This window comes from Coregonus lavaretus (assembly GCF_964263955.1).
Source record: "Coregonus lavaretus genome assembly, chromosome: 13".
Classification (NCBI taxonomy): Eukaryota; Metazoa; Chordata; class Actinopteri; order Salmoniformes; family Salmonidae; genus Coregonus; species Coregonus lavaretus.
In genome coordinates, this window is record NC_140000.1 from 37,732,674 (window position 1) to 37,753,285 (window position 20,612).

Here is a 20,612-nt window from a genome sequence, read left to right on the forward strand (position 1 = left end):
GATCCTGTCATAGATAACGCTATTTCACAAGCTATTTTTCCTTGCTTCAAATCAAACCCCAGTCACAGCCATTGCAAAAGCTTTTACTACAGAGGCAACGAGCCAACTGCTTTGTTCATTATGATCATTTGTTCAGGGCTTGAAAAGAGATACAGAAGAGAGGAAGCACCTTGAATCCCACTTTCCCGGCCACAAACCACAAGCCTAGATAATATGTCACTTGCTACCTGCTTTTCCCAGAATGGCCAGAAAGCACCTGTCTACGTGTCGAGACAAGTCGACAACTCGCTTGATTTGGGTCAAACCCCTGACAGGAGTTGGAATGTGGAATCTATATATGTTGACAAACTTGGCTACCCCTCTGAATGGGGTTTCTGATTACACCTCATCATGCGTGGGAATTTCAGTGTGTCCCCAGCCCTCTCTGAGAGGTGCCTCTCGGGCAATCATGTGGTCATACTACCTGACTCTGTGCTGCTCAGAGTGCAGTTGACAAAAACAGCCCGAGGCACGTCATGTGGAAAAGATTCAGTCTGCATACATACATCCAGCCTGCAGCACCTCTCCAGTTAAGTGACTGAAGCACCAGGCTGTCTGTTGGTCTTGCTCACCTGTGAAGGGAAATGGTGTGTGTGTTTGTGTGTGTTTGTGTGTTTTTCCAACTTTCCCTCCTAGAGAGTCTCTCAGTTATACTCTGCTGCAGCAGTTGAGTTCCACTCCTTCTCATGTCATGTAAAATTAAGTTCCCGGTCAGTGAGAGCTTTCACTTGTCAGTCATCCTGAAGAGGTCCTGGGGTGTAGAGCCGCTCACCTGTGTTTATTGTACAAGACCTGCTCTGCTCTACCCAGGGAGAACGCTCTCACTCTCTCTACCTTACTTGTTTCTTTCTTTCTCTCTCGCTTTCTCTCCCGCACTTATCTCGTTCTCTCTCTCCATTTTACCCTCTCGTTCTCTCTTTTCCTTTACCCCCACCCCTTCTCTCTTCCCTCTCCCTCCCTCTATCCATCTCTAGTCTCCCTTCTCCCCTCACTATCCTCCCTCTGTCTCCTTCTCCCTCCCTCCCACTCTCCCTCCCTTTGTGTTATTAGAGCCCTCTCACTCACTCGGTTGCTTGCAGCTCAGCCTGTCTGCAGCGTTGCAGCTGCTCTGGCTTTAATGCAGACTGACGCCGCTGCCATAGGACTGATTGAAACTCATGTCTCAAAGTTGCCAATGCTCACTGAACCATTTTATTGAAGATAAAGTAAATAAAATAGGTTGCCGTATGAGAATTCTCTGGAATAGACTGGAATGATCTGGCAGGTAAAACACACTCACTCACAGGCAAGCCGGCCGACAGGCACACACGCACGGATGCACACACACGACTGCATACGCATACACGCACACAAACACACACACGCACGGACAGTGAAGAGGCACAACTCCTATTGGCTCATAGAGTTTTGTTGATGGACTGGGTGGTGGAGGTGGGGTGGTGATCAGAAAGTGTGAGGGGGAGAGAGGTATTTTCTATGGCTCAGGAATTTCACAAGTCCAATGTTTTTTAAGAGGTTTTGCAGAAAGCTAACAGTTTGATTTAAAGCCTGTTCCAGGGAATGCCACCTATACATTCACCATCTATAGATTGTATGGTACAGCGTCCTTGTCTAGCCATACTTTTGCGATGAGGTAGTGTACATACGTATGAATGTATGATATGTGGAGGAATGATTATCATAAGTCATCGTATGCTTAGGGTGGATGACATGTGTATTGCTAGCATGCAGAAGTAAGCATCTGAAAAGTTGTGTACAGTATTTGCATGAAAAACTAAAATGTCCTCAGGGCTCTTAGCTATTTGTATATTGTTGGTTAGTGGTAGGAAACTGTCCCAAACTAAATAGCCCCTGACGATATTCTCAACTGTGTCGTAAAACTCTTATTGACCGTAAATACAGAGTTTTTCCATTACTCTTCTACTTGTGACTACGCAAACAGCCAGAAGGGTGCACGTCAGCCATTTTTTTCTGTTGAACTTTAAACGTCCTTGCCTTTTCTTTCCTATTAATATTTCAATGTATTTTATGAATAGATGGACTAAGTGTGTTGGTTGAATCCCTGAACCAGTCATTGTTACTTCAGGTTTAACCAAATCACATAAAAATGATCATTGTGTTCATTTCTTACACTTCTTGTAGACCACTATGGACCCTTCGTTTAAAGAACCTAGCTACCTTTCATATTCTCAACCGGAATTATGTAAAATTCCCCTTGTGTTTGATACGATTCCTTTCTGCACTGTAAAGTGGTATAGGTGACAAGGTAATACATTTGCCATTGTGCTCAATAATAAATATTCTTCCAGGTCTTACTCAGTTGGCTGCTCATGAAAGAGTGTTTGGACTGTGTGTGCATTGTCGCAAGGCGGCGAGGTCATTCGGAATTCAGTCTCTCTTGCTTTTGTCAAATATTTCTGTGCTGTGATAGTTTTCTCATTTATTTAGTGAATAGTTGGGGGTGGATGGAGAGAGAGAGAGAGAGAGAGAGAGAGAAATAGTTTTTACATTATGTAAATGATGGAATGGGTCTCATAATCTCACATGTATTCATCATAGCAGACATTGGACCCTGTGATACTGCCCTCCATTTTTACCATTGTTCGCGTTTCTCCCCTCTTACTGTTCCTCTCAATGGCTGTACCAGGCTTTAATCCACCCTGCCTTTCCAATGACAATGTTTACCACCTATCATTCAATAAGAGACCGAGAAGCGCACAATTGGCTTTGTCAGTAAATGCTACATGAATGCACCCGAGCCAGCCACAGAAGAAAGGTATTGTTAGCGGTATGAGGATAAGGTTGAAAGGAAAGGTTAGTTTGATGTTTGTGTGTGTGTGTGTGTGTGTTAACCCTTCACATGTGTTAACCCTTAAACCTTTAAACCGTTAAAAGGCATAGAAGTGTTTAACCATACACTGTTCGAAAAAAGGGTTCCAAAAGGGTTCTGCAGCTGTCCTCATAGGATAACCCTTTTTGGTTCCAGGTAGAACTCTCTGTTGAAAGGGTTCTACCTGGAACCCAAAAGGGTTCTACCTGGAACCAAAAAGGGTTTTTCAAAGGATTCTCCAATGGGGACAGCCAAAGAAACCTTTTTGGTTCTTGATAGCACCTTTTTTTCTAAGAGTGTATAGTTCCACGTAGGCTAGACAGCAGCATATGTTCCTGGCATTAGCTAGAGATTAGCCTGTACAGGCCCTTTGGAAAGTTGTCTGTCTACACAACAACAAACTGACATCACAACATTAGGTAATTATTGCCTGTAAGTAGGGATTAGAATGTGGATGTTGACAGTAAATTGCCTCTCCACATGTGTGTTGAATGCACCTTTGAATGGCTCAGACACACTAATGCACACAGGCAAAGAGTCTGCAGGCACATACTAGAGTAAGTCTCACCACCAGTGTCCCCCTCCCTCCTCCGCCTCTTCCTCCATATTTACAGATCACCACTAAATATGTCTTTAATTTTCTCACTCGCCGCGTCGCCGTGTCTCTTTCTGTTTGTGAGATGATGCATTATAAGTAAGCTAATGAGGTTTCTAAATATAAAGATTTGCTCAGACTCCTACGGTATGATGAAGGCGAGATGTTTGTCTTGGCGTGTTCTTTTTATTTTTTTCATAAATTGTTTTCCCTTCAAGGGTCTTGACAGCATTAAAGATTAGCGCTACAGTATAGCTGCTAACAACCATTAAGTGTTTTCACCATTGTGTCACGCAGTGTTTCTCTCCACCCCTTCCTTCGCACCGAAGCAGCGAAAATGAAAAACAATCATTCTGACCTCTGGCGACCCTTTTTGACGCACAGTCAGTTAAATGGTTTGTAAGACGTTTAATTACCAAATGGTATAATCGTTATTCATCTCATCATTAGATGTATGATATTAAGTGAATCGCCTCCCCTGAGTACTGTGTTTCACAGATCAATAGATTTAGACAGGGCTGGAAGGAAGGGGGAGGTTTAAACACTGGATATAAACAGACAATCTCTCTCTCTCTGTGATACCCTCACTCATTTATTTATGTAATTAGCTTTTATATAGGTTTAATTAAGCAAATTTTCATTCCACACTCAGGGATGGCGACAGTGTCTACACCTCGTTTTCCATGGTCTATACATCCCCGAGTGCATATTTTTCCGGATGTAAAGATGTGTAACAATAGGCAAGGTCTGCTAAATGACTAAAATGTAAATGTAAATGTTATGGATTTTCATAAATTGTTTTATATTCTCTTGTTAGTTGGAATTCTTACGTTGCACTGTACACAGAATACAATTGATATGAGCATTGTTTTGAAGGCATTTCATGATTCTTAATTATCTGTGTCCCCAAGAGGTGCTAAGAAAGGCCTACAGTTAGATAGTGAGCATATACCAGTGTGAATCTGGTAGACTGGGGACCTTGGTAGACTGAGGATCTATTCATAGGTTGCACCTCCGTCACTTGGTTGTTGCCATTGTTATGAACGTTCTCAAGCCGCCCTCCACCATAGTGGTGCCCAAAAACCGTGAAAAGCCCAGGCATTCTGAATAGAGGCTAATGACTGTAAATCACACTATATTGCCTGGAAATACGATGACATTGCTAAAGTAAATATTTAGTAGGAAACTACTTTGCTATCATTATCATGTCGTCAAATTTACTTTAGACAGATGGCAATGTTGTCATTAGCTAGCAAAGTTTGTAAAAAAATTGCTAGCAATGCTAACGTTAGCTAGCTAAAATCCGGTGGTCTCACATTATGCTGCATCTAAAGTCAGTCTGGCAACATAAAAATGATCACAGAAGGTTTTCCTATAAATGATTTTCCTCCGTTTGAAATGTGATTGTATTTCCAAGCCACTGTTATGCACTTCTGATGAAATCTTCAACAGCGCTCAATGACAATACGTTGAATAGAAATCTCAGTCGGGCATCAGTCCTAAAACAAATGTTCCAGAAAATATTGTGATGAAATGTGCAACTCATGAATAGCCACTATTTAGACCAGCCAGCATCACTGCCCATAGCCAGATATCCATTATGTACTATTAACTAAAGCACCTCTACTGAACCAGCCATTACATTCAGTCACATTACCTACTGCCATTTTGTTACCTGCTCCAGTTATGCTCTACACTAGTAGAGGGGCCATGCAACAGGATTTGAATGGTAGTTATTCCCTTTGTTCTCTTGTGCCTTCAACTTCCACTGGACTCTATTAACACTGTCACAGTCTACTGAATAACCCATCACCTACACACTGTACTGGCTATATCTGTCTTCTATCTTTCGTCAGATTTATGAAGATATCTATTTGAAAAACCTTTGAATATCTGTAAATATGTGCAGGTTAATCAGTGGTAAATATCTTATCTATTGTTGTAAACACAAACACTGATCACTACAGTGAAGGCTTTAGTATTTCTTACTGTTACTGTCAGGGCCCTTATCAGAAGGGGGATCTGTCTGTCTTAGCACTTGAGGAATCCTCAGAAATTTCACTTGATGGCACTGTTTCCTTTTTCCTCCTCTGCACCCCCGGCCCAAGCAACAGGGGATGTTTTATTAATTTTGAGCACGCTCCAAAAGCTTGGATCCCTCTTCTACTACTGAAACAGGGTGGCTTTCCCTATCTTTATCTATGGCTCAGGGAAACAAGTTAAGGATGAACACTGACAAACAAAACAATAATTGAATTTGTTAAAAAGTAGGTTATTATATTACTACAAACCTGATAGTTGAGTATTAGTGTGACAGATACAGTATAGTTATGGCCTAAGACTTGTCTTATTTCAGTATAAATTAACAATGTATTTATTTGTTGGATGATATTTTGGATATAATGTTCTTAAAAAGTGTTAATGATATATCTTAAACATTGATAATAACATTGTTTCCTTAGCTGATCTCTTATCCGTCCGTGCCTCTTCAAAGATGGAGCATAGCCTGTTACACTTCCCTATTGTTTAGTATTTCCCAAGCATTGCCAATTCCTGAATTCCAGGAATGTTAATTTTCAATATAAATCTCTTACAACAGGAATTCCATAGTTATTCACCCGTTTAAATTAATTAAATTAGATTCCTCTGATGCTGCCAGGCGTTCCGTTGATAATTGCATCAACCAGGCGATACATAATAAGGCTGAGAGTGTTTCTATGGCTGCAGCAGTTCATTTAAATCCACATCTTACCTACCTTCACCACTAAACTTGATATACTGGTAGCTATCTGTCAGTAGTGTTTCAGTAATGGCCTCCACACATTTTAAAAGCCTCTAGTTCTTTGTTCTTTCTCAAACTTAAAAGTATAAAATGCAAAAGCATAATGGCTGAGAAAGAGAAAGTGTTCAAGAAGAGCTATTGACCTTTTTTTCAATTACTCCTGATCCTGTCTGCATTTCTTAAGTCAGAAATAAAGTGAGGGCACCTCGTTTTCCAGTATGAATCAAACTGAGTTTGGGGCGGGGGGATAGCAGATATTAAGTGCTCCAAACCAAATGGTTAAGCATAGCATTCATAGGTGTTGGTCTTCTAATGCTCCTCCATGTGTATGAATACCCGGTATAAAGGCGATATCATAGTGAAAAATAACCAGGGTTTGTATTTCAGTAATATCTGCATCATAAATAAAGGTGGGAGTATAATTGAGCCCAGATCATTGCATGGGGGTGGGGGGTGTCTCCCCATGGTGGAGATGAAAAATGGAAATCTGTGTACTGGTAAATAGATAATCACACAAAAGTAATTGAGGTTTTAAAACCCCAATCTACTCTGCCAGCATGAACTCGTTTGCATGTTAATCACGGAAGTGATTTCCTTTCCCTTCATCGCAAGGAAGTCCGCACACTTTCATAACCAGCTTTTAATTGCATTAAAAATTTCACAGAGGTGGAACACATGTAATTTAGCCATAACTGTGTCCAAATTAATGGGCACTACAGAGCCGTTCCGTTGGATGGGCTGAAATGAGACAGGCTGTTCTGCGTCTTTATTTTTATTTAGAGATGCTTCACTGTAATATAAGTGCCTTTCTGATAACGTCTCAAGAGCATCTTTTGACAAATACGTCTAGATATTTATTTACGCTAAATTAAACGTGATCTCTATGAAGCTGTGTGTATGTGTCTTCATCTCAATGGTTGCCACTCAGAGAGGTGAAAGAGTCAAAGTATTGGGTTTGAGTGTGTTTTCTTTCATCACCAGGTGCTCTTTCGCGTATAAATTACCGAGATGATGTTTCCATAACACAGCTTAGAGCACTCCGGAGAGGGAAACCTGCAAAACAGACCTATTTAATTTTTCATAGAAGAGGACCATCAGGAGCAATAAGCCAATATTCCTCTTCCCCCCTTTTTCCAGATGCTTTTTCACCGCTGCATCTTTCCAAACCTAGCCCTTACATTTTTCCCAGAAAAAACAGCAGCAGCACTGCCGAGACCTACATGAAAGGAAGGAACTGTTGAAATGTTAATTTCACCATCTGCTGTTGAGGCCTGCTACCTTTTTGGTGTTTTTCCCCATGCCTTCTTTAATTCCCAGTAGTTCTGTTCTGTTTTATGAATGTGCTGGTATTTTGGTTGTTTGAAGTGTGGGGATCTCAGAGCACGACTCTGACTGAAGGGAAAAAAACTGGAGAAAAACAGAGCGCCACATGGAGTGACAGTCCGATTAGCCCTCTTTTTCAAGTCCCAGTGCCTCCTCCCAGTCTCCCTCCTACCTGTCTGTCCCCTGATCCCAGTTACCCTGCCTCTCCTCCCCATTACCCCCCCCCCCCGTCTCTCTCTCGGTCTCTCCCTCCTCTCTGAGTCTTAGTGTCTTCAGGGACCCATTTAATGTGTTTATCTAAATGCTTGGGATTTTAATCATTAGTTTACAAGACCCCAAACACCCTTTGTCTAATAATGCTTTCCTTGTAACACTCACACAGTCTGCATAGCTTCCTGTAAGCCTTATAAACCCCCTGAAAAATAAATCATACAAAGCCAAATGTAAAAAATCAAATTCCTTTCAAAACTATTCGTCTCCCTTTTTTTCCGGTAAAAAGTTGTCACTTTTTAAAACTACATTTCACCAGGTTTTGCTATAAGGCTTTTGCCAAATGGACAGATTCCATTGTGAGATTTGATAGTTGGCAATTAGGGTGAGACATCCTGTGTGCAGAGTTGCTTAGCATTTTCCTTGGCTGGGATCTGATTGTTTAGTCTGCTCTCATTGTGAACTGTTTCTGAGCAGCAGTTGACGGTTGTTTGCAAAGTGCTAGGAAAATGTGAGAGGAGGGCAGGGGCTGTGCTGTGCTTTCTCTTATATTTATTTATTTTTCCCTGTCCTTGGAGCTTGGAATCTGATTTGTGTTCATGTTTCTCTATTCTTTCTGAGCGGTTTTTAAGTGTGGCTGCTGAAATCTAGACTTTGTATGACCTCACTGCACAGCCTGTATTTCATTAATGACCAGGCCTGTGGTTTGGGGGGAGAGGAATATTTTTCATATGACACCGCCTTGCATTGGTGCAGAGCAGCAGCTGCAGAAACCCCAAAAACATCACAATTTGTGGCTTTGAAAGGTGTGAAAAGTTCAGCTCCCTAAAGCAAGCCTTGCATTTATAATTGTGTGGTGTGTGTTTAGAAACAGAACTACTGTAAAAAATATATTAATGACAGATTTGTCTTTCATTCTTCCTGGCATCTTGTAAAGTCAATAGGGAAGAAGACACATTTCAGAGTAAGACATTTGCACACACACATCCTTTGACATATTGTACGTCAGAGAAGCCACCTAAAATAACAAGCAGGTATTCAACAGAAAATAGGCTGTCAGCATTTTGGCATTGAACCGTATTATTTTGTGTACTTTAAGTACTCTAGGCTCTATAGGGTCTTCTTGTACAAGTGGGTCGTTTTGTTTCTTTTTGTGCAGTGGTGGCACATCTGGCCTGTGTAGCATTTCTTCACAGATTGATTTGCCAGGCTTTGTTGGAAGCGACTCACGCAAACCACTCAGCAATTGCTCTAAAAAGCCATTCAACAATACACAGACTCACTTAGTGAACCTCTGTCCCTTGAACTCCTCTTTGCTAAACTTCCAGACACTAGACTACTGTAACTCTGTTGGGTACCTTGCAGGATATTCAATATCCAAAAGGAAAGCCCAGATTTGTCCAGTCCAAACAAAGAGCCCCTGTGTCGCCCCCCCCCCATCCTCTCTTTAAACCAGAGAACTGTCATCGTGACACAACAAATGCTTTACCTCAATGCCATAAGATACCATGTGCATATTTTCCCAGATAATTCCTACTATCATTCATCATCAAACACTCCTCCTATGTGTGTCTGTCAGCATGAAGTGTTCCATTGTCAGTTTGGAACAGGGGCAGGAGTTTGGAACAGGGAAGAAGGCTGCGTACCAAATGGCACCCTATTCCTTTTTATAGTGCACTACTTCTGACCAGAGACCGTATTGGCTCTGGTCAAAGGTAGTGCACTATAAAGGGAATAAGGTGCTATTTGAGAGGCAACCCAGAAGATGGAGGGAGGTTGGTTAGTCAGTGAGGCTCAGTGGGTCTGAACAAAGGAGGGATTACCTAATAGTCCTGCTATGTATTTGAAGTTGAGTCTGCTGTTTGTTTGGGGAGGTGCAGGGTGGATGGGATGGTGGGATGTGCTGTGAAACGTCTCTGCAGCAGCTGATGGGTACTTTTACGCTGTCAGAAACAACCCCTCTGCCATCCATCTTTCTCAATAGATAGGACCAGGCTTCATCGGGGCAGGGCAAAAGGGAAAGGGGGTAGAAAGTTTAATGATGTCTGAATGTTCTCCTAAGTTAGCACACCCTCTAAATAATACAGTCAAGTGGGTGTCTATGTTGTAAATTAAAATCTACCCAGATAATAACTTCACAACAACTTCCCAGTAGATAACTTTAAGCTGCGTTAGATGCACAATCCAATAACTATTTTGGGATCTGATGTGAAACGATCTTCTAATGAGAATGCTCTCTAACTGCATGTAAACTAACTAACTCATCTAATGTTTGTAAACACACTCCCGGATTGTCACAGAAAATGATGTTCCCTATTACGCAGAGATTCATTCTGTCTCAGCAAAATATCATCAACTTGTTCTAAACCATTTAATTGCATGGCAAGAGAGTAAAAACAAGCCTGTAGGAGAAACATAGAACATATCACACATTTGTTGTAACTGTTGGTGATTTGGGAATGACTTCAGGTAATTGCTTTAATTAAGTGTAGGTTTTTCTTAGATTAACCTTCACAACCCCCATTTAAAAATACATCAAAAGTGATAGAAAAACGTGTTCTCTACAAGAGTCAAGAGTTGACTACAAGAGAGGATTTCTTTCATTTGTGGGCAATTTCTACAAAATTAGGGTGTTCCCTGAGTTATGTCCATTGTAGTTATGTCCATACGTAAAAATGTATGCACACATGACTGTAAGTCGCTTTGGATAAAAGCATCTGCTAAATGGCATATTATATTATTATTATTTAGCCTACACTGCACAAGACAACTTTTTTGAACTTCTTGAGTTTAAGCCACTCGAATAGGATCACTGTTTTTCTCCAACAAGTATCTAAAATATGACCATATTACAACATGTGCGCCACTCTCAAGCCCACCGTCAATTTCTGTTTTGAGCAATTGTGCATCTAGTTCTGCTTTTAATGCCATCACAGTCTGCTTTTCCCTGAATGTGGACAGCTTTTAAGGTAGCGAGGAGGAAAACTGATAAGTGGCTCATTTCTCCGGCTAAAGCCTTTTTATTGCAACTTTAATAGCCACTTTATAATAAACTATAATGTATTCCTCCAGATTGCAAATGGCCTCTGATACATTTGCTGCCTGGCTACGGCTAAAATGTGGTCTGAAAGTTATTGTGACTGTACCTTAAAAAAAACGCAAAATCAATTACATGTTGTTTAGGTAGTTACGCACGCTCGGCCACTCTGTATTCAGTCAATTTTCCCAATGCCAAATGGAATGGCCATGGAATAATTGTGGTAGGTAACTATTTTCAAAGTTATGTTCTTCTTCATTCACTGGCCTACTCTGCAAGATGAGTCTCTATTTGTTTGTGGTATATGCCCATGGACTGTTGGCAATCTACTACAGTACATACTTGAGCCCACCATATAAGAGTGCACTGGAATGAACAGGTAGTCATTGAAAAGCAATGTGAAGCTTATTGCTATTCCAGGTATTTTCAATTGGATGGAACATTGGAATTTTCGTTGACATTGACATGTTCCGGAAAACCATCAAAGTGACTTCTAAACTCCACCAAAGTTCAGCCAAAAACTTGTTGCTGAAATACTTGTTTAGTTTTCCGAGGCAAATTGCAGAGCATCACACCGAGTCTGGAGAAGTGTGTCACAGAATCATCTACCAGAAGTTAAAATTGCCACTTGCATACTGTCTTTGACCGAGCAAAGCCTTAACCACTCCTGAGGAAAATGTGCAGTTTAGAAAGATATAAAGGAGTAATTTTATTACGAGGTACATCTCCCTCTCAGAAGTGATTTCATTTCTGCTTTCAGCCTCCACGGGAGCCTTTATTTGATCTCATATTCCTGAGTTTAACTGCCTCAAACCAGCCGGCCTCAGTTTATTTTCATTTGGAAAACACATTTTCTATTGGAGAGGAGGTGGAGGGGGCGGTTGTGGCGTATATCGGGGAACTGCAAGTTTCTGTATTGAATGTAAACGTCCCCTTTACAGAGCGACTTTTCACTCTATTGGATTGTTGGAAACCGCATTTTCAAATCCTTCCCCCTTTTCTGACGGAGAAAGAAGCTTGATTGGTGTGTTTTGCTCACAATTTAATCCCTATCTCCTCCCTCTTTCCCTCCCTCACTTCCTCCCTTGTGAATGCAGAGTTTTAAGAGTCGACCTCCACGGAGCTTAACTTCATGATTTTTTACATTACACAAAAGTTTCCAGACAAGCAACTACTGTACCTTCATTAGGTAAATTCTTTAAGACTGTTGACCAGAAGTTGAGACTGTTGACCAGAAGTTGACCATCAGGTGCGGTAAAATAGAGAGAGCTGGTCCAGCATCTCAGTTCCAGAACCTCAGGTGTGTGTTTGCCACCAGCCTGAGTGAAGAGCTTATTATAAACCAAGACCCAACAGAGCTGGCATCCCACCAGCTTGCAAGTCCTCTCTGACCCCCTGGCCTTTTACACAACCCCCTCCCCCCCCCCCCCCCCCCCCCCCCCCTCTCTCTTGCTCTCTCTCTGTCCCTCCCTCCCTCTCTCCTCTCCCCCCGTCCCTCCCTCTCACGCCCTCCTTCCCTCCCTTTCTCCCTCTATCTCCAGAAAGCATCTCTCTCTGCCTGCAACACCTACGTCTTATTTAAGCCTAGACTGATGACAGCACGATGAAACCTTTTTTTGAGAGAAGTGCAGTTTCAGAGCCCGGAACTCCCACTCTCCTGAATAGTTCCCCTTTTTTATTTGGGTAGCCTCCACTGGGCTAGGTTCCATTCCGAGAATTACCTCCAGATGTAATTCCTATGCCGCCCTTGCCGAATTAGTGGCTAGTAAAAATTAGGTTTAAATTAGCGGCGGTGTGGAGAACGGTTAAGTTTGAAATGTCCATATAATGAGTTTATTATTCTTTGGTGAGATGCCATTTTTCTGAATTAATTTAAGTTTTCTTTTATGTAATTGGTGTCTGGTTGAATGGTATTACTGTCATGAATGGATGGCCTCTGTGTGTCAGTGGTAATTCAGAACAGTGAGGTAAGTGTTCAGGAGGAGCTCCAGTACCAGACAGGACAGATCTATGTACCACTAAACTGCTGCTGATAGCACTGGCCTTTTAAACACTATCTAATCTGAGTGTACAAGACATTAGGAAGACCTTCCTAATTTTGAGTTGCACCCTGTTTTGCCCTCAGAACAGCCTCAATTTGTCAGGGCATGGACTCAACAAGGTGTAGAAAGTGTTCCACAGGGATGCTGGCCCATGTTGAGTCCAATGCTTCCTACAGTTGTGTCATGTTGGCTGGATATCCTTTGGGTGGTGGACCATTCTTGATACACATGGGAAACTGTTGAGTGTGAAAAACCCAGCAGCGTTGCAGTTCTTGACTCAAACCGGTACGCCTGGCACCTACTACCATACCCCGTTCAAAGGCACTTAAATCTTTTGTCTTGCCCGTTCACGCTCTGAATGGCACACATACACAATCCATGTCTCAATTGTCTCAAGGCTTAAAAATCCTTCTTTAATCTGTCTCCTCCCCTTCATCTACACTGATTGAAGTGGATTTAACAGGTGACATCAATAAGGGATCATAGCTTTTACCTGGATTCACCTGGTCAGTCTATATCTTGGAAAGAGCAGGTGTTCCTAATGTTTTGTACACTCAGTGTATCTATGTTCTCAAACTATCTTATCATAACTCCACTATATGGAATCTACAATGGCACCTGGCAGTTTGTGGTGTGTTAAAATACTGGTGCTGCGGTCTTTTGATTTTCACTGGACCTTGTCTTAACTCTCGTTTAACAGTGTAGCTATGGTTATGGGAAGACTATGGAAAGCCATGGGATCCTCGTCACACAGTGTATCAATGTCAGAAATGGCTTTAAAATGTAACGTTAACAGGAAATACACTTGTGGAAGCGGGCTATTGTATGAATCCGTAACCGTTCTCTTTCATCTGATGACACCTTGCCGGCCAGTAACATTAACACCCAATATCCATGTATTTTTCAACATGAGTACGAATCTAATTTAAATTGCAGCCTTTACAATATGATAATATCTACAGTGAAAAAAGGGGAAGTTGTCTGCTATGTTACGCTACTTTCATCTGACTCCAATCTGCTGTATAATAGGTAAACTGCTGTGAGGTGCACTTGCTTGTTTAAATTTACCCACACAGCCTTTAATTTCATCAACGCATCTAATTCAAATACGTCTTTTGAAGAAAACCTACATTTTAAAGGGAGAGAGGAGAGCGGAGCATTCTCCCCAAGTTTGAAGTGCCCGGTCAGCTTGATCTGTCTGACTTCTGTCATTTCGATCTCTTTTATTTTTCTCTGCTGCAGCAGTAGCGTATATACTTCAGTTCCCCTGCCTGCAGCTGGGGGCTGGTGGAAGGGAAGAGAAGGGAAGGGGTGCAGCTAGGCAGGCAGGTATCATTAAGCAGCGAGAGGAGAGAGAGAGAGAGAGAGAGAGAGCTGAAGCCAGTGGAACTGAGTGAGTGCTATACGTGGCTCCTCGTGGCGCATGTTGATATTTCTGTCCTTATGAATGTGCAGCTGGTTTATTTTCAATAGGAACTGAAGCCTGGGCAGTTCCACCTCAAGCTGCTTATTCGGCCTGCTGATATTGAGTCAAGCAAACACTCACTCTGGGATGTCCTGTTGGGCACAGGGCCAACGTCGCAAATGGAAGTCAAATGTGAGACTCCTGTGTAGGGAGGGAGGGAGCCTAAAGAAAGACAAGCAGCCAGCCTAGAGGGTTAGGGTTGGTGAGCTGCCCAGTGACCACCAGTTTAAACTATTCACTTAATAGCTAATCTTTAACCACTGGATGGAAGTGGCATATTGTAAACTTGATTAATACACTAAATTGCTGTCTTGATCTGTTAGGCTACATTGCTGTGAATTTTTCAATACAGCTGCTTGGCTCAGTCGGGGCTGACTCCTGCTTCTTTTGTAGATTAATGACTGATTAAAAACATATTCTTGCTGTTGTGACTGTGGCAGCTGCTCTCTGTCTCTCCCTTTCTCCAACTTCTCCCTTCATCTGAAATATCTATGCAAATATGTTTGGACACTATCATTATAGGCTACTTACTATGGATTTCATTAGGGATCGTTCTAAGCAAGGCACAGGGAAGTTGCCATGGATACTCCAGTGCTTAAGTACAGTATATTAAAATGTTCAGCCTCCTGTAATATAATCACTGAGCTCTAATGGTCCATTTTGGCCACATTGAACTTGTTGTGGGGAGAAAAATGAAAAGCCTTGAGATCATTATGTCTTGTTAGTGTGTTTGTGTATACATACAGTATAACTGTGTCATTCAGTTTTGCTTTTGGAAACGTATCATAGTGACATGAAGATGGTCTGTTTTTAGTATTACTAATAGGAATGTTCATTCTATTGAAATACTGCAGGTGTCTGTCTGTATGAAGTCTAACTGCCAGTACCAGTGCAGTGTGTTTGGTGTTCAGTATATTGAGAGGTACAGTATATTCAGCTGTTCACTGCATATTGTAGCTCTGGTCTGGTCTGGTTTGAAGGGGAGGGGAGAGGAGGAGTGAATTCAAGTGGATAACCATCCATGCAAAGTGAACATCATGGTGTTTGGGCAAAGGGCTGAAACAAATACACACTCTCTCAGTCACTGCAAACACAAGCCTTAGGGCAGGGATCATAAACTAGATTCAGCCTCATGCCGTTTTTTTCTTGAGTGGATGGTCGGGGTAGGTGGAACATAATTACAAATAATTTGTAGACTGCAAGAGCCCAAACAGATATAATATTTGACTAAAACATAATAATTTCAAACCTTGCTTACATTTGTATACGATCACGTGTCTCTCTATTATGCGTGGGAGTACTTGGGAACGGATTTCCAAAATTAAAATCACTTGAAGCTGTGTTCCTGGTGTTTTTACAGTATTTTATGGCCAACAATGAAAATTCTAACAAAAAAAGAAGTATATATAAATATTTTTTTACTCAGAAAACTTTATAAAACCACCCGCTGGCCAAATTCGGCCGCCATTTGGGGAACCCTGCCATAGTGTCTCTCTTTCTATCTTTCCCTCTGTCGCTCTCTCTCTCCATCTCCCTTTCTATCTCTCTCTCACTCTCTCTCTCTACTCCAGACTCATTCCATCACTGGGCCCCTTTTTAATGCATTTTTCAAACGCAGCACCTCTAAGTGGCAGTTCCACACCAGTGTTTTCCCCTTCTTCTTAATTCCCATTTGTTTCAGTGTTGAAGTGTTTTGACCATAATAAATCATTCTAATGGTGGGTAAGGTGAAAGAGGCTCTGGGTATCTCTGTGTCAGCCCTGAGCCCAGGCTGCTGCCTGTGAGATTGACTAGCCCAGTGGCACTAGTAGTAATGGTGGTGGTGGTGGCAGCAGCCATGGTCTCAGTCTCCAGTGTGGAACGTGGAGATGAGGCTCTTGACACTGTCTGATGGCCCCGGGCAACGCGCTTTGTGTCTGCTTTAATTGAAAATTAATAGTTAGAGGGTTGCTATGGAAATGATGCCATCGCTCGGAGATAGAAACCTACACCACCACTGCAACTGCCAAAGTTATTACCATCCCCCACCCCGGCGCTACCCTCCACTCTACTGCTACCCATTTATCTTCTTCTGCCACGGTGAAGAGACGCTGGTGGCGTTGTTTGTCCTTATTGACCTTGGTGGTGTGAAGTTCTGGAAGAAAATACAGGCAGAAAACATACAGTGAAGTGTTAGTGATGCACAATGTCTTGTTGTTCTCTGGCTGACAATGTCAAGGAGGGTGGCGTGGTGGCTTTTCAACACCCAGAGGACTGTGTTGTATTTTTATCTTTTTAAGGATGGCCTACCAAGTGGTTTATGGGGTGTTGAAGGAGCATCGTAGCCACATAGCTCAACGTGTTGAAAGTAAAATGGGCGTAATTGCTTGGCCTAATGTTTGTGCTTAAAGCAATTTAGAGCTTAGAGACAGTTGTGTATAGCTAGCTGTTTCTCAGGCACGACTCCCCCTTGATCTTGTTTAGTGTTTACTACAGTCGTGGTCAAAAGTTTTGAGAATGACACAAGTATTGGTCTTCACAAAGTTTGCTGCTTCAGTGTTTTTAGATATTTTTGTCAGATGTTACTATGGTATACTGAAGTATAATTACAAGCATTCCATAAGTGTCAAAGGCTTTTATTGACAATTACATTAAGTTTATGCAAAGAGTCAATATTTGCAGTGTTGACCCTTCTTTTTCAAGACCTCTGCAATCTGCCCTGGCATGCTGTGAATTAACTTCTGGGCCACATCCTGACTGATGGCAGCCCATTCTTGCATAATCAATGCTTGGAGTTTGTCAGAATTTGTGGGGTTTTGTTTGTCCACCCGCCTCTTGAGGATTGACTACAAGTTCTCAATGGGATTAAGGTCTGGGGAGTTTCCTGGCCATGGACCCAAAATGTCGATGTTTTGTTCGCCGAGCCATTTAGTTATCACTTTTGCCTTATGGAAAGGTGCTCCATCATGCTGGAAAAGGCATTGTTCGTCACCAAACTGTTCTTGGATGGTTGGGAGAAGTTGCTCTCGGAGGATGTGTTGGTACCATTCTTTATTCATGGCTGTGTTCTTAGGCAAAATTGTGAGTGAGCCCACTCCCTTGGCTGAGAAGCAACCCCACACATGAATGGTCTCAGGATGCTTTACTGTTGGCATGACACAGGACTGATCGTAGCGCTCACCTTGTCTTCTCCCGACAAGCTTTTTTCGGGATGCCCCAAACAATCAGAAAGGGGATTCATCAGAGAAAATGACTTTACCCCAGTCCTCAGCAATCCAATCCCTGTACCTTTTGCAGAATATCAGTCTGTCCCTGATGTTTTTCCTGGAGAGAAGTGGCTTCCTCGCTGCCTTTCTTGACACCAGGCCATCCTCCAAAAGTCTTCGCCTCACTGTGCGTGCAGATGCACTTACACCTGCCTGCTGCCATTCCTGAGCAAGCTCTGCACTGGTGGTGCCACGATCCCGCAGCTGAATCAACTTTAGGAGACGGTCCTGGCGCTTGCTGGACATTCTTGGGCGCCCTGAAGCCTTCTTTACAACAATTGAACCTCTCTCCTTGAAGTTCTTGATGATCCGTTAAATGGTTGATTTAGGTGCAATCTTACTAGCAGCAATATCCTTGCCTGTGAAGCCCTTTTTGTGCAAAGCAATGATGACGGCACGTGTTTCCTTGCAGGTAACCATGGTTAACAGAGGAAGAACAATGATTTCAAGCACCACCCTCCTTTTAAAGCTTTCAGTCTGTTATTCTAACTCAATCAGCATGACAGAGTGATCTCCAGCCTTGTCCTCGTCAACACTCTCACCTGTGTTAACGATAGAATCACTGACATGATGTCAGCTGGTCCTTTTGTGGCAGGGCTGAAATGCAGTGGAAATGTTTTTTGGGGATTAAGTTAATTTTCATGGCAAAGAGGGACTTTGCAATTAATTGCAAATAATCTGATCACTCTTCATAACATTCTGGAGTATATGCAAATTGCCATCATAAAAACTGAGGCAGCAGACATTGTGAAAATTAATATTTGTGTCATTCTCAAAACTTTTGACCACGACTGTACGCTGCTTCAGACAGTGAAGGCAAATGAAAATGCTAAATCTTTTTGGCCGCTGTTGCTGTTTTAATAATGACATCATACAGCTAAAATCTGCTGGTTGGTATATAATGTGCTATTCAGAGCCTGTTAAATCATGCCAGCGCACTGCTCCGAGCTGTGAGTTCAAGTGTTCTTATACCCCGAGTTAGAAGCTAGATCTTTTACTAAATAAATCTGTCATGCCTGCCTTGGGTGCATCTCTCTGAACATGAAAGTTCTTGCTCTGCGTACTCTCACTGTCTATGCGTGCGTGTTTGCGCGCGAACGTGTGTGAATTCGTGTCTGTTTATCTTTGTTTATGCTGTAAGAATAGTTTGTTGAATTTTATGAGTACACATTCATCCACCAGACTTAAACACACACACACACACTTACGCCTATGCGCGCACACACACTAGCACTCACACTTGTGGGGACACGCGTGTTTCTGGTCTGGTCTGGGGGGAGCCTGTCTGAGTTGTACCCACCCTTTCCTCCACATCAGCCTCCCCTCCTCTTGTTTCAGTGGTGTCCGCACAAACACAGCCAGCCAGATGAAGCCTAGTATTAAATCTCCCAAGTCCATGTGGCGTTGTGAGCTGGTAGCAGATGGACTTGCTTTTGCATCTGCTGTGTGCAGACTGGGCTTTGTACTGTTCTCCTGGGGGAGACCAAGGCTTTCTTCTCTGCTAGTAGATTCCTGTCTTCTGGAGCAGCTAAGAAAAACATCTGTGGCATGCAGGAGATAGAGAGAGAGAGAGGATTGACAAACAGCATTAGCTCAAAATGGTCTGTCTTGTTTCTGCCAGTGTGTGTTGTTTACAGTACAGCAAATATGTCAATACTTCACAGTCAGACTGACGACGCTGTAGCTGGCAGACAGAGGGGACGGTTGTTCTTTGGCTCCAATTAACCGTTGTTAAATTAAATGCACTGTGCAAAAGACTTGAGGCTTGATGAGCATCTGTAAAGACAAATGTGTCTTTTGTGAAGTGGTTGCGAAGGTTTATCTGATGTGGATGGAGGAAAAGCTGTGAAAAGCTTGTCTGCTGTTCTTTCCCCCCCCCCTCTCTCTCCCCTCCGCTCGAATACTTCCTCTGTAAAGAGGTATTTTTGAGTTTCATCAGGCTTACAGCATATTGTTGCAGGCTTGCCCTAAAAAGGGAAGCCAGAGGCATATTTATCAGAGTATTGAGAGCCGCATGGCAGAAGAGGCCGACACTCTTCTGTGACTGGTGTTTTCCTGAGAAAAGAAGTGAGAAAAGCACTCACTGTTTGGAGATTACGGCTTGTCCGGTCCTAAACCTTTGTCACTCCTCACTCTTGCTACGCAGAAAGAAAAACACCCACTTCTACCAGTGGCATTCCCCCCCCCCCCCCCCCCCCCCCTTCGTTTTTTTTTATGCACCGTTGTTAATGCTCAGAGGCTTCTAAGAATATCTTCAAATGACTCTTACGCGGGGGAGTGGATTTCTCTCTTGTCATTGTTTAAAAGGTAGGTTACTTTCTCTCTCTACTTCACATTATTACCAGTTTGTATAGATTATTTGTGTTTGTGAACATATCTGTGTGTAGTGGTAGTTCTGTGTGGTGTGGTCTGAGGGCAGTTATTCAGTAATAGATAGAGCGATGTGTCTAATTGTTTTTAAGAGCTCTACTACAGGCTGCTCTGCTACACTCGCTCTCCCACTAATCCTATTCTGCCTGTTTAGACAGCGACACAGAGACAGAGAGGCAGAGAAAGGCACCGAGCGGTGCTAGAATAAAGCCAGGCACACATACCTCTCTCCCAGGGTGTCCGAAAATGCTCCCTTTCAGCTGTGGTTCTCCCTCAGTTGGTTAGTTAGTTCCCCTCAACACGCCGCGAGGTAGGGATGCAGTCTGTACCGGCGAGAACTGAGGCAGCTCGCTCGTGTGTGTGTGTGTGTGTGTGTGTGTGTGTGTGTGTGTGTGTGTGTGTGTGTGTGTGAGAGAGCGAGAGAAGGAGAGCTCCTGCAAGTAGCAGATGTGCGTTGAGAGCGAGCGGTGTGAAAGAGAGTCGCCTGGCAAGCATGCAGACGAGGCACAAGGGGAGCCTCCTGTGAAAAGTCAGACGTTCTACATGTACGTGTGTACAGGTCCCCACACACACACACATACGCACACACACACACACACATGCTGCACTCATCACTCTCACACACTCACTCACTTACCCTTTCACTCACTAGCCAAAAGCAGCAGCAAAAAAAC

At 42.7% G+C, this 20,612-nt stretch overlaps 1 protein-coding gene across 13 annotated transcripts in view; it reads left to right on the plus strand.

Annotated features, from left to right (window-relative positions):
* The window catches only part of foxp2 (forkhead box P2), a gene marked incomplete at its 3' end in the record, with an annotated part of 118,384 nt that overhangs the window by 16,180 nt on the left and 81,592 nt on the right, over positions 1-20,612 (plus strand). The gene's annotated exons all lie outside the window — the stretch shown is intronic.